This window comes from Ranitomeya imitator, chromosome 2 (genome assembly GCF_032444005.1).
Source record: "Ranitomeya imitator isolate aRanImi1 chromosome 2, aRanImi1.pri, whole genome shotgun sequence".
Classification (NCBI taxonomy): domain Eukaryota; kingdom Metazoa; phylum Chordata; class Amphibia; order Anura; family Dendrobatidae; genus Ranitomeya; species Ranitomeya imitator.
This window is the reverse complement of record NC_091283.1, coordinates 455,967,337-455,978,741: the sequence shown is the minus strand read 5'-3', so window position 1 is coordinate 455,978,741 and position 11,405 is coordinate 455,967,337.

Below are 11,405 nucleotides of genomic sequence, written 5' to 3'. Positions count from 1 at the left end.
CGCTGTCTGTCCTCCAGCGCTGCGCTCTGCACTCCTCCTGTACTGGCTGTGAGCCGGAAAGCAGAGCGGTGACGTCACCGCTCTGCTTTCCGGCTAACAGACAGTACAGGAGGAGAGCAGAGAAGCAGAGCACAGCGCTGGAGGACAGACAGCGGTAGGTAAGTATCTAGTGTTTGTTTTTTTTAACTTTTAGCATGTTATCCAGGGTAAACATCGGGTTACTAAGCGCGGCCCTGCGCTTAGTTACCCGATGTTTACCCTGGTTACCGGCATCGTTGGTCGCTGGAGAGCTGTCTGTGTGACAGCTCTCCAGCGACCAAACAGCGACGCTGCAGCGATCCGGATCGTTGTCGGTATCGCTGCAGCGTCGCTTAATGTGAAGGGGCCTTAAGGTTGAAGAAAGACTTTAAGTCCATCTAGTTCAACCCATAGCCTAACCTAACATGCCCTAACTTGTTGATCCATTTACAACATCATTTTTTCTTAGGGACTACATCACATTTGAAGTCACTTTGAGGAGTCTATATGATAGAAAATACCCAAAAGTGACACCAATCTAAAATCTGCACCCCTCAAGGTGCTCAAAACCACATTCAAGAAGTTTATTAACCCTTCAGGTGCTTCACAGGAATTTTTGTAATGTTTAAAAAAAATGAAAATTTAACTTATTTTTCACAAACATTTTTACTTCAGATCCAATCTGTTTTATTTTACCAAGGGCTGATACCCCATATGTGGGGATAATAAACCACTGTTTGGGGGCATGGCAGGGCTCGGAAGGGAAGGAGCATTGTTTGGCTTTTCAATGCAAAATTGGCTGGAATTGAGAGAGGAAGCCATGTCGCATTTGGAGAGCCCCTGATGTTCCTAAACAGTGGAAACCACCCCTATTCTAACTCCAACCCTAACCCGAACACACCCCTAACCCTAATCCCAACCCTAACCATAACCCTAACAACACCTGTAACCCGAACACGCCTCTAACCCTAATCCCAACCCTAACCCCAACATACCCTTAATCCCTACCCTAACCATAACCCTAACCACACCCCTAACCTTGACACACACCTAACCCTAATCCCAAACGAAAAAGTAATCCAAACCCTAACCCCATCTCTAGCCCCAACCCTAACCCTAACTTTAGCCCCTACCCTAACTTTAGCCCTAACCCTAATGGGAAAATGGAAATAAATAGTTTTTTTTAATTTATTATTTTTCCCTAACTAAGGGGGTGATAAAGGGGGGTTTGGTTTACTATTTATAGCGGGTTTTTGTTTGGCAGCTGTCACACACTAAAAGACGCTTTTTATTGCAAAAAAAAGTTTTTGCATCACCACATTTTGAGAGCTATAATTTTTCCATATTTTGGCCCACATGTGTCATGTGAGGTCTTGTTTTTTGCAGGATGAGTTGATGAGCCTATAACCTGCAGTAACCATCGATCGACCAAACCGCTGCATGACCAGCTCTACCCTCGCCTACTGTATTCTCACCCATCCCTTGTAGATTGTGAGCCCTCGCGGGCAGGGTCCTCACTCCTCCTGTACCAGTTATGATGACTTGTATTGTTTAAGATTATTGTACTTGTTTTTATTATGTATACCCCTCCTCACATGTAAAGCGCCATGGAATAAATGGTGCTATCACAATAAATAATAATAATAATGTTTTTATTGGTACCATTTGCAGGCACATGACATTATAGCCTTTTATTATGATTTTTGGGAGGCAGAATGAACAAAAACCAACAATTCATTAATTTCTTTTGGGGGGGGCATTTATACTGTTTCGCGTTGGGTAAAATTGCTAAAGCAGTTTTAGCCCTCATACAGATCCATTGACTGAGAAATAAAAAAGTTTTGGGTCTTGGAAAGTGGTGACACAAACCAAAAATTTTTTTTTTACAAAGTTTATTAAATCTACTGAAATAATAAAACATTATTATAATTTTTGTATCGCTGTAATCACACTGATCAGGAGAAGGCAATAAAAACAAAACCCAAAAAATGATGGCGGAATTGCACAAAACAAGACCTTATATGGCTACGTCACTAGAAAATTTAAAAAAGTTATGGCTCTTGGAAGGAGAGAAAGAAAAACAGAAGCACGAAAATGGAAAATTACAGAGGCATGCACCTAAAAATATTCGGTCAGATCTTTGTGGCCTCTAATGATTCTCTCTGTGCATCCAACTTACACAGTTTCTCCATAGATTCTCCGGAATAAATGCCGAACCTGCTGTTCTACCAGAACCAGATTCAAGATATTGGGAAAACTGAGTGTTAATCCCGGATGTAATGACTGCCATATTGGTTGTCACGCGCCTTTTCCAGAAACACAAATCATCAAAACGTATGTGGTCCAGCTTTCCTATATTGTTAATTATAGTCTGGAATCCACTATCTGGTGACATTGGTTGCTGTTACCTTTCCACCATGCTTTACACTTCATCTCTGTTTACATTGGCATTCAGATGGTTAGTAATTCTTATATTAGTGGTGACCACATTGACCAATCAATTGTCTTCACCAAATACAGGGGTAAGAATAAAGGATATTCATATTCATGATAATTGGTGGAACGACTATCAGGAACTAGGTGAAAAATCACTCCTACATCCAGTGGTGAGTCCAAGGGACGTGAATGTTATAGGGTGGGGGATGGGATCACTTCCGTGGTCAATATCACTATATAAGGCCTCCTTCACATGTTCGTCTTTCCAATACATATAGTATCCGGTTTTTTTTTCACATAAGCCACACGTACCCAATATAACGTACGGTGCTGTTCACATGTCAGCTTTTTTCCTGCAGCACGGATGACAAGGATAACATTGCAAAGTATAGGAGAAGCTTTGTAATTTGTAGTAAAAACACCAGCGCCTACTAAATAAAGTTGGACTCAAGCCTGCCGGGCCTTGTGTGTAGGTCCGATAAACAATGAGAGAAGGAAAGGAAAGAAAAGTAATGTCACGCCAAAAGAACAACAATGCAAAAATGGCAAAGTAGACAAAATAAAAGGCGCACTGAGGAGACCACTCACAGCTGGAATGGCTACAATAACGGCTAATAGCAATGTGGAAAACTTTACAAATGGTCAATAAATGAATACCGGTAAATTCATTATAAAGTGCCTAATGAAAACTATAGTAAGTGATGTTAACCCCTTTACCCCCAAGGGTGGTTTGCACGTTAATGACCGGGCCAATTTTTACAATTCTGACCACTGTCCCTTTATGAGGTTATAACTCTGGAACGCTTCAACGGATCCCAGTGATTTTTACCTTGTTTTCTCGTGACATATTGTACTTCATATTAGTGGTAAAATTTCTTTGATATTACCTGCGTTTATTTGTGAAAAAAAATGGAAATTTTGTGAAAATTTTGAACATTTCGCAATTTTTCAAATTTGAATTTTTATGCCCTTAAATAATAGAGTTATATCACACAAAATACTTAATAAGTAACATTTCCCACATGTCTACTTTACATCAGCACAATTTTGGAACCAAATTTTTTTTTGTTAGGGAGTTATAAAGGTTAAAAGTTGACCAGCAATTTCTCATTTTTACAACACCATTTTTTTTTTAGGGACTACATCACATTTGAAGTCACTTTGAAGGGTCTATATGATAGAAAATACCCAAGTGTGACACCTTTCTAAAAACTGCACCCCTCAAGGTGCTCAAGACCACATTCAAGAAGTTTATTAACACTTCAGGTGTTTCACAGGAATTTTTGGAATGTTTTAAAAAAAATGAACGTTTAACTTTTTTTCACAAAAAATTTACTTTAGCTCCAATTTGTTTTATTTTTTCAAGAGTTTCAGGAGAAATTGGACCCCAAAAGTTGTTGTACAATTTGTTCTGAGTATGCTGATACCTCATATGTGGGGATAAACCATTGTTTGGGTGCATGGCAGAGCTCAGAATGGAAGGAGCGCCATTTGACTTTTCAATGCAAAATTGACTGGAATTGAGATAGGACGCCATGTCGCGTTTGGAGAGCCCCTGTGCCTAAACATTGACACCCCCTACAAGTGATACTATTTTGGAAAGTAGACCCCCTAAGGAACTTATCTAAATGTATGGTGAGCACTTTCACCCACCAAGTGCTTCACAGAAGTTGATAATGTAGAGCTGTAAAAATAAAAAATCATATTTTTTCACAAAAATGATCTTTTTGCCGCCAGTTTTTTATTTTTCCAAGGGTAAGAGGAGAAATTGGACCCCAAAAGTTGTTGTCCAATTTGTCCTGATTACGCTGATACCCCATATGTGAGAGAAAACTACTGTTGGGATGCATGGCAAAGCTTGGAAGGGAAGGAGCGCCGTTTGGAATGCAGACTTAGATGGAATGGTCTGCAGGCGTCACATTGCGTTTGCAGAGCCCCTGATGTACCTAAGCAGTAGAAACCCCCCACAAGTGACCCCATATTGGAAACTAGACCCCCCAAGAAACTTATCTAGACGTGTTGTGAGAACTTAGAACCCCCAAGTGTTTCACTACAGTTTATAACTCAGAGCCGTGAAAATAAAAAATCCTTTTTTTCCCACAAAAAAATTTTTTAGCCCCCCAAAATTTTACTTTCCCAAGGGTAACTGGAGAAATTGGACCCCAAAAGTTGTTGTCTAATTTGTCCTGAGTAAGCTGATACCCCATATGTTGGGTTAAACCCCTGTTTTGGCGCACGGGAGAGCTTGGAAGAGAAGGAGCACTGTTTTACTTTTTCAACGCAGGATTTGCTGGAATTGAGATCAGACGCCATGTCGCGTTTGGAGAGCCCCTGATGTGCCTAAACAGTGGAAAACCCCCCAATTCTAATTGAAACCCTAACCCAAACACACCCCTAAACCTAATCCCAACCCTAACCATAACCACACCCCTAACCCGAACATGCCCCTAACCCTAATCCAAACCACATCCTTAACCCCAACACACCCCTAACCCTAATCCCAACCCTAACTACACCACTAACTCCAACACACCCCTAAACCTAATCCCAACCATAACCCTAACCACACCCCTAACCCTGACACATCCCTAACCCTAATCCAAACCCTAATCCCAACCATAAATATAATCCAAACCATAACTTTAGCCCCACCCCTAACTGTAGCCCCAACCCTAACCCTTACTTTAGCCCCAACCTTAACTTTAGCCCCACCCCTAACCCTAACTTTAGCCCCACCCCTAACACTAACTTTAGCCCCAACCCTAAACCTAACTGTAGCCCCAACCTCAACTGTAGCCCTAACCCTAACTTTAGCCCGAACCCTAACTTTAGCCCCAACCCGAACCCTTACTTTAGCCCCAACCCTAACTTTAGCTTCACCCCAACCCTAACTTTAGCCCCACCCCTAACCCTCACTGTAGCCCTAACCCTAACTGTAGCCCTAACCCTAACTTTATCCCCAACCCTAACTTTAGCCCCAACCCTAACACTTACTTTAGACCCACCCCTAACCCTAACTTTAGCCCCACCCCTAACCCTAACTGTAGTCCTAACCCTAATAAGAAAATGGAAAGAAATACTTTTTTTAATGTTATTATTTTTCCCTAACTAAGGGGGTGATGAAGGGGGGTTTGATTTACTTTTATAGTGGGTTTTTTAGTGGATTTTTATGATTGGCAGCTGTCACACACTAAAAGACAATTTTTATTGCAAAAAATAGTTTTTGCGTCTCCACATTTTGAGAGCTATAACTTAGGTCCACTGAGTCATGTGAGGTCTTGTTTTTTGCGGGACGAGTTGACGATTTTATTGGTACCATTTTCGTGAACATGACATTTTTTTATCGCTTTTTATTCCGATTTTTGTGAGGCAGAATGAACAAAAACCAGCAATTCGTGAATTTCTTTTGGAGAGGGGGGGGGCGTTTATACCGTTCCACGTTTGATAAAATTGATAAAAGAGTTTTATTCTTCGGGTTAGTACGATTACAGCGATACCTCATTTATATTTTTTATGTTTTGGCGCTTTTATACGATAAAATCTATTTTATATAAAAAAATAATTATTTTTGCATCACTTTATTCTGAGGACTATGAGGGTATGTGCACACGTTGCGGATTCTGTGCGGATCCGCAGCGTTTTTTGCGGTGCAGAAATGCTGCAGATCCGCAATTGATTTACAGTACAATGTAAATCAATGAGAAAAAAAAAGCTGTGCACACGTTGCGGAAAATCCGCTGCGGAAACGCTGCAGTTTAAAAGAAGTAGCATGTCACTTCTTTTTTTGCGTATCTGCAGCGTTTTTTTACCCATTCCATTATAGAAATCCGCAGGGGTAAAAAACGCAGCAAATCCGCAAGAAAAATGCACAAAAAACGCTGCGTATCTGCACAAAAGACGCAACAAATCTGCATCTGCGTTTTCTGCCAGGAGAGGCAGAATCCGCACCAGAATTTCCTAAGGCTAATCCGCAACGTGTGCACATAGCCTAACTTTTTATTTTTTTGCTGATAGCACTGTATGGTGCCTCGTTTTTGGGGGACAAGAAGACGTTTTCAGCGGTACCATTTTTTTAATATCCCTCTTTTTGGTCGTGTGTTATTCCACTTTTTGTTCGGCGGTATGATAATAAAGCGTTGTTTTTTGCCTCGTTTTTTTTATGTTGATCACTGAAGGGGTTAACTAGTGGGACAGTTTTATAGGTCGGGTCGTTACAGACGCGGCGATACTAAATGTGTACTTTATTGTTTTTTTTACATTTAGACAAATGTATTTATTGGAACAATGTATTTTTTTTTCTTTATTTAGGATTTTCTTTTTTTTCTTCTTTTACACGTGTAAATATATCTTTTTTTGCTAAAATCACTTTGCAGTGCACTGTGTCAGATCAGCGATCACACAGGCACTGAAGGAGGCTTCCGGGCGCCTGCTCTGAGCAGGCGCTTGGAAGCTACCTCCCTGCAAGACTCGGAAGTCCCCCTGTGGCCATTTTGGATCCGGGGCCTGCAGGGAGGAGGAGGTAGGAGACCCTCGGAGCAACGCAATCACATCGCGTTGCTCCAAGGGTCTCAGGGAAGCACGCAAACATGATCGCAGCGTTCCGGCGGTTAATGTGCCAAGAGCAGTCCGTGACCGCTCCTGGCACATAGTGCCGGATGTCAGCTGCGATAGCCAACTGACACCCTGCCCCAATCAACCGCGCTCCCCCGTGAGCGCGGCTGATCGGTGATGACATACTATCCCATCGGTGGTCATACAGGCCCATACCACCTCGACGGGATAGTACATCATATGTCAGAAACGGGTTAATGATAGTAGAACACTCAAGTGTTTAGCTTTCAAAAACGCATACAAATCTGCATGAAAAAAAGCATCAAAAACGCATCAAATCCGCACCTGCGTTTTCTGGCAAGAGAGGAAGAATCTGCACAGAAAATTCCACAGGCAAATCTGCAACTGATGGTAAAAACTAACACACTGATGGCACTGATGGTAAAAACGGACACACGGATGACACTGATGGTGAAAGCAGACATACTGATGACACTGATGGTAAAAACGGACATGCGAATGACACTGATGGTAAAGACGGACACACGGATGACACTGATGGTAAAAACGGACATACGGATGACACTGATGGTAAAAGCAGACACACTGTTGACACTGATGGTAAAACAGACATAGATGACACTGATGGTAAAAGCAGACACATTGATGACACTGATGGTAAAAACGGACACACAGATGACACTGATGGTAAAAGCAGACACATGGATGACACTGATGGAAAAAAGGACACACTGATGGCACTGATGGTAAAAACTGATACATGGATGACACTGATGGAAAAAAGGACACACGGATGACACTGATGGTAAAAACTAACACACTAATGGTACTGATGGTAAAAACGGTCACACGGATGACACTGATGGTAAAAGCAGGACACACTGATGATGCTGATGGTAAAAACGGACACACTGATGACACTGATGGTAAAAACGGACACACGGATGACACTGATGGTAGAAGCAGACATACGGAGGACACTGATTGTAAAAACTAACACACACAACCTGCGTTTTCTGGCAAGAGAGGAAGAATCTGCACAGAAAATTCCACAGGCAAATCTGCAACTGATGGTAAAAACTAACACACTGATGGCACTGATGGTAAAAACGGAAATACGTGTGACACTGATGGTAAAAACGGACACACGGATGACACTGATGGTAAAAACGGACACAAGGATGACACTGATGGTAAAAACAGACACATGGATGACACTGTTGGTAAAAACGGACATACGGATGACACTGATGGTAAAAACAGACACGGATGACACTGATGGTAAAAACTAACACACTGATGGTAAAAACGGACACACGGATGACACTGAAGGTAAAAGCAGACACACTGATGACACTGATGGTAAAAACGGACATAAGGATGACACATGGTAAAAACAGACACACGGATGACAGTAATGGTAAAAGCAGACACACTGATGACACTGATGGTAAAAACGGACATATGGATGACACTGATGGTAAAAGCAGACACACTGATCACACTGATGGTAAAAACGGACATACGGATGACACTGATGGTAAAAGCAGACACACTGATGACACTGATGGTAAAAACGGACATACGGATGACACTGATGGTAAAAGCAGACACACTGATCACACTGATGGTAAAAACGGACATACGGATGACACTAATGGTAAAAGCAGACACACTGATGGTAAAAACAGACATACGGATGACACTGATGGTAAAAGCAGACACCCTGATGACACTGATGGTAAAAACGGACATACGGATGACACTGATGGTAAAAGCAGACACCCTGATCACACTGATGGTAAAAACGGACATACGGATGACACTGATGGTAAAAGCAGACACACTGATGACACTGATGGTAAAAACGGACATACGGATGACACTGATGGTAAAAGCAGACACACTGATCACACTGATGGTAAAAACGGACATACGGATGACACTGATGGTAAAAACGAACATACTGATGACACTGATGGTAAAAAAAGACACAAGGATGACACTGATGGTAAAAACAGACACACGGATGACACTAATGGTAAAAGCAGACACACGGATGACACTGATGGTAAAAACAGACACACGGATGACACTAATGGTAAAAGCAGACACATGGATGACACTGATGGTAAAAACGGACATACGGATGACACTGATGGTAAAAACGAACATACTGATGACACTGATGGTAAAAACGAACATACTGATGACACTGATGGTAAAAAAAGACACAAGGATGACACTGATGGTAAAAACAGACACACGGATGACACTAAGGGTAAAAGCAGACACACGGATGACACTGATGGTAAAAACGGACATACGGATGACACTGATGGTAAAAGCAGACACACTGATGACACTGATGGTAAAAACGGACACACTGATGACACTGATGGTAAAAACGAACATACTGATGACACTGATGGTAAAAACGAACATACTGATGACACTGATGGTAAAAAAAGACACAAGGATGACACTGATGGTAAAAACAGACACACGGATGACACTAAGGGTAAAAGCAGACACACGGATGACACTGATGGTAAAAACGGACATACGGATGACACTGATGGTAAAAGCAGACACACTGATGACACTGATGGTAAAAACGCACATACTGATGACACTGATGGTAAAAAAAGACACAAGGATGACACTGATGGTAAAAATGAACACATAGATGACACTGATGGTAAAAACGGACACACGGATGACACTGATGGTAAAAATGAACACATGGATGACACTGATGGTAAAAACGGACACACGGATGACACTGATGGTAAAAAGAGACACACGGATAACAATGATGGTAAAAACGGACACACGGATGACACTGATGGTAAAAAGAGACACACGGATAACAATGATGGTAAAAACGGACACACTGATGGTAAAAACGGACACACGGATGACACTGATGGTAAAAACAGACACACGGATGACATTGATGGTAAAAACGGACACACTGATGGTAAAAACGTCAGAAACCGTCCAACACATAGTGGCAGGATGCAAAATGCAAGCAGGAACAGTGTATACCAAATGCCACAACCAAGTAGCAGGAATTGTATACAGCAACATCTGCACAGCATAAGGACGAAGTCCCCCTAAATCCAAGTGGGAGACCCCAGAAAAAGTGGAGGAGAATGAAAGGGCTAAAATCCTGTGGGACTTCAAGATCCAGACTGATAAGCAGGTGTTGGCTAACCAATTAGACATCGTAATAGTAGACAAGGATCAGAAGACAGCAATAATAATAGATGTGGCAGTGCCAAGTGACAGCAACATCAGAAAGAATATGAGAAGCTGGAGAAATACCAGGACCTCAAAGGAGAACTGGAGAAGATGTTGAAGGTGAAGGCAACAGTGATTCCAATGGTGATACGAGCACTTGGAGCAGTGACCCCGAAGTTGGGAAAGTGGCTACAACAGATCTCAGGAGAAACATCTGAACTCTAGGTCCAGAAAAGCGCAGTACTAGGGACAAGTAAGAACATTCAAATTCCCAGGCCTCTGTTAGAGGACCTGAGAATGAGTAAGGACAAAACCAACCCACAGGGGGTGAGAAAGAAATTATATATACACAGGTGCTTCTCATCAAAAAGGTAATTTATTTCACTTCTTCAATGCAAAAAGTGAAACTCATATATTATATAGTCATTACAGAGTAATCTATTTCAAGTGTTTATTTCTGTTAAAACTGATGATTATGGCTTGCAGCCAATGAAAACCCAAAACTCATTATCTCATTAAATTAGAATACTTTATAACACTAGCTTTGAAAAATTATTTCAACATCCGAAATTTTGGCCTACTGAAAACTATGTTCAGTAAATGCACTCAATACTTGGTCGGGGCTCTTTTTGCATTAATTACTGCATCAATGCGGCATGGTATGGAGGTGATCAGCCGGTGGCACTGCTGAGGTGTTACGGATGCCCAGTTTGCTTTGATAGCATCCCCCAGCTTGTCTGCATTGTTGCGTCTGGTGTCTCATCTTCCTCTTGACAATACCCCAAAGATTCTCTAAAGGGTTAAGGTTAGGCGAGCTTGCTGGCCAATCAAGAACAGTGATAGTATTGTTTTTAAACCAGGTATCGGTACTTTTTGCAGTGTGGACGGGTGGCAAGGCCTGCTGGAGAATGATATTTCCATCTCCAAAACGCTTGTCGGCCGAGGGAAGCATGAAGTGCTCTAAAATTTCCCCCAGTACAGAGATAAAACAACGCATGGTTTTCATAAGGACTTCTCAACCACCTTGTACTTTTTCACTAGGCAAACCAGGTCATCCACATTCTGGGAGTCTCCCTGGGCATCTTAGGTCTACGCCAGACTAGGAAGAGAGAGTGGGTAAATCTGTACATAAC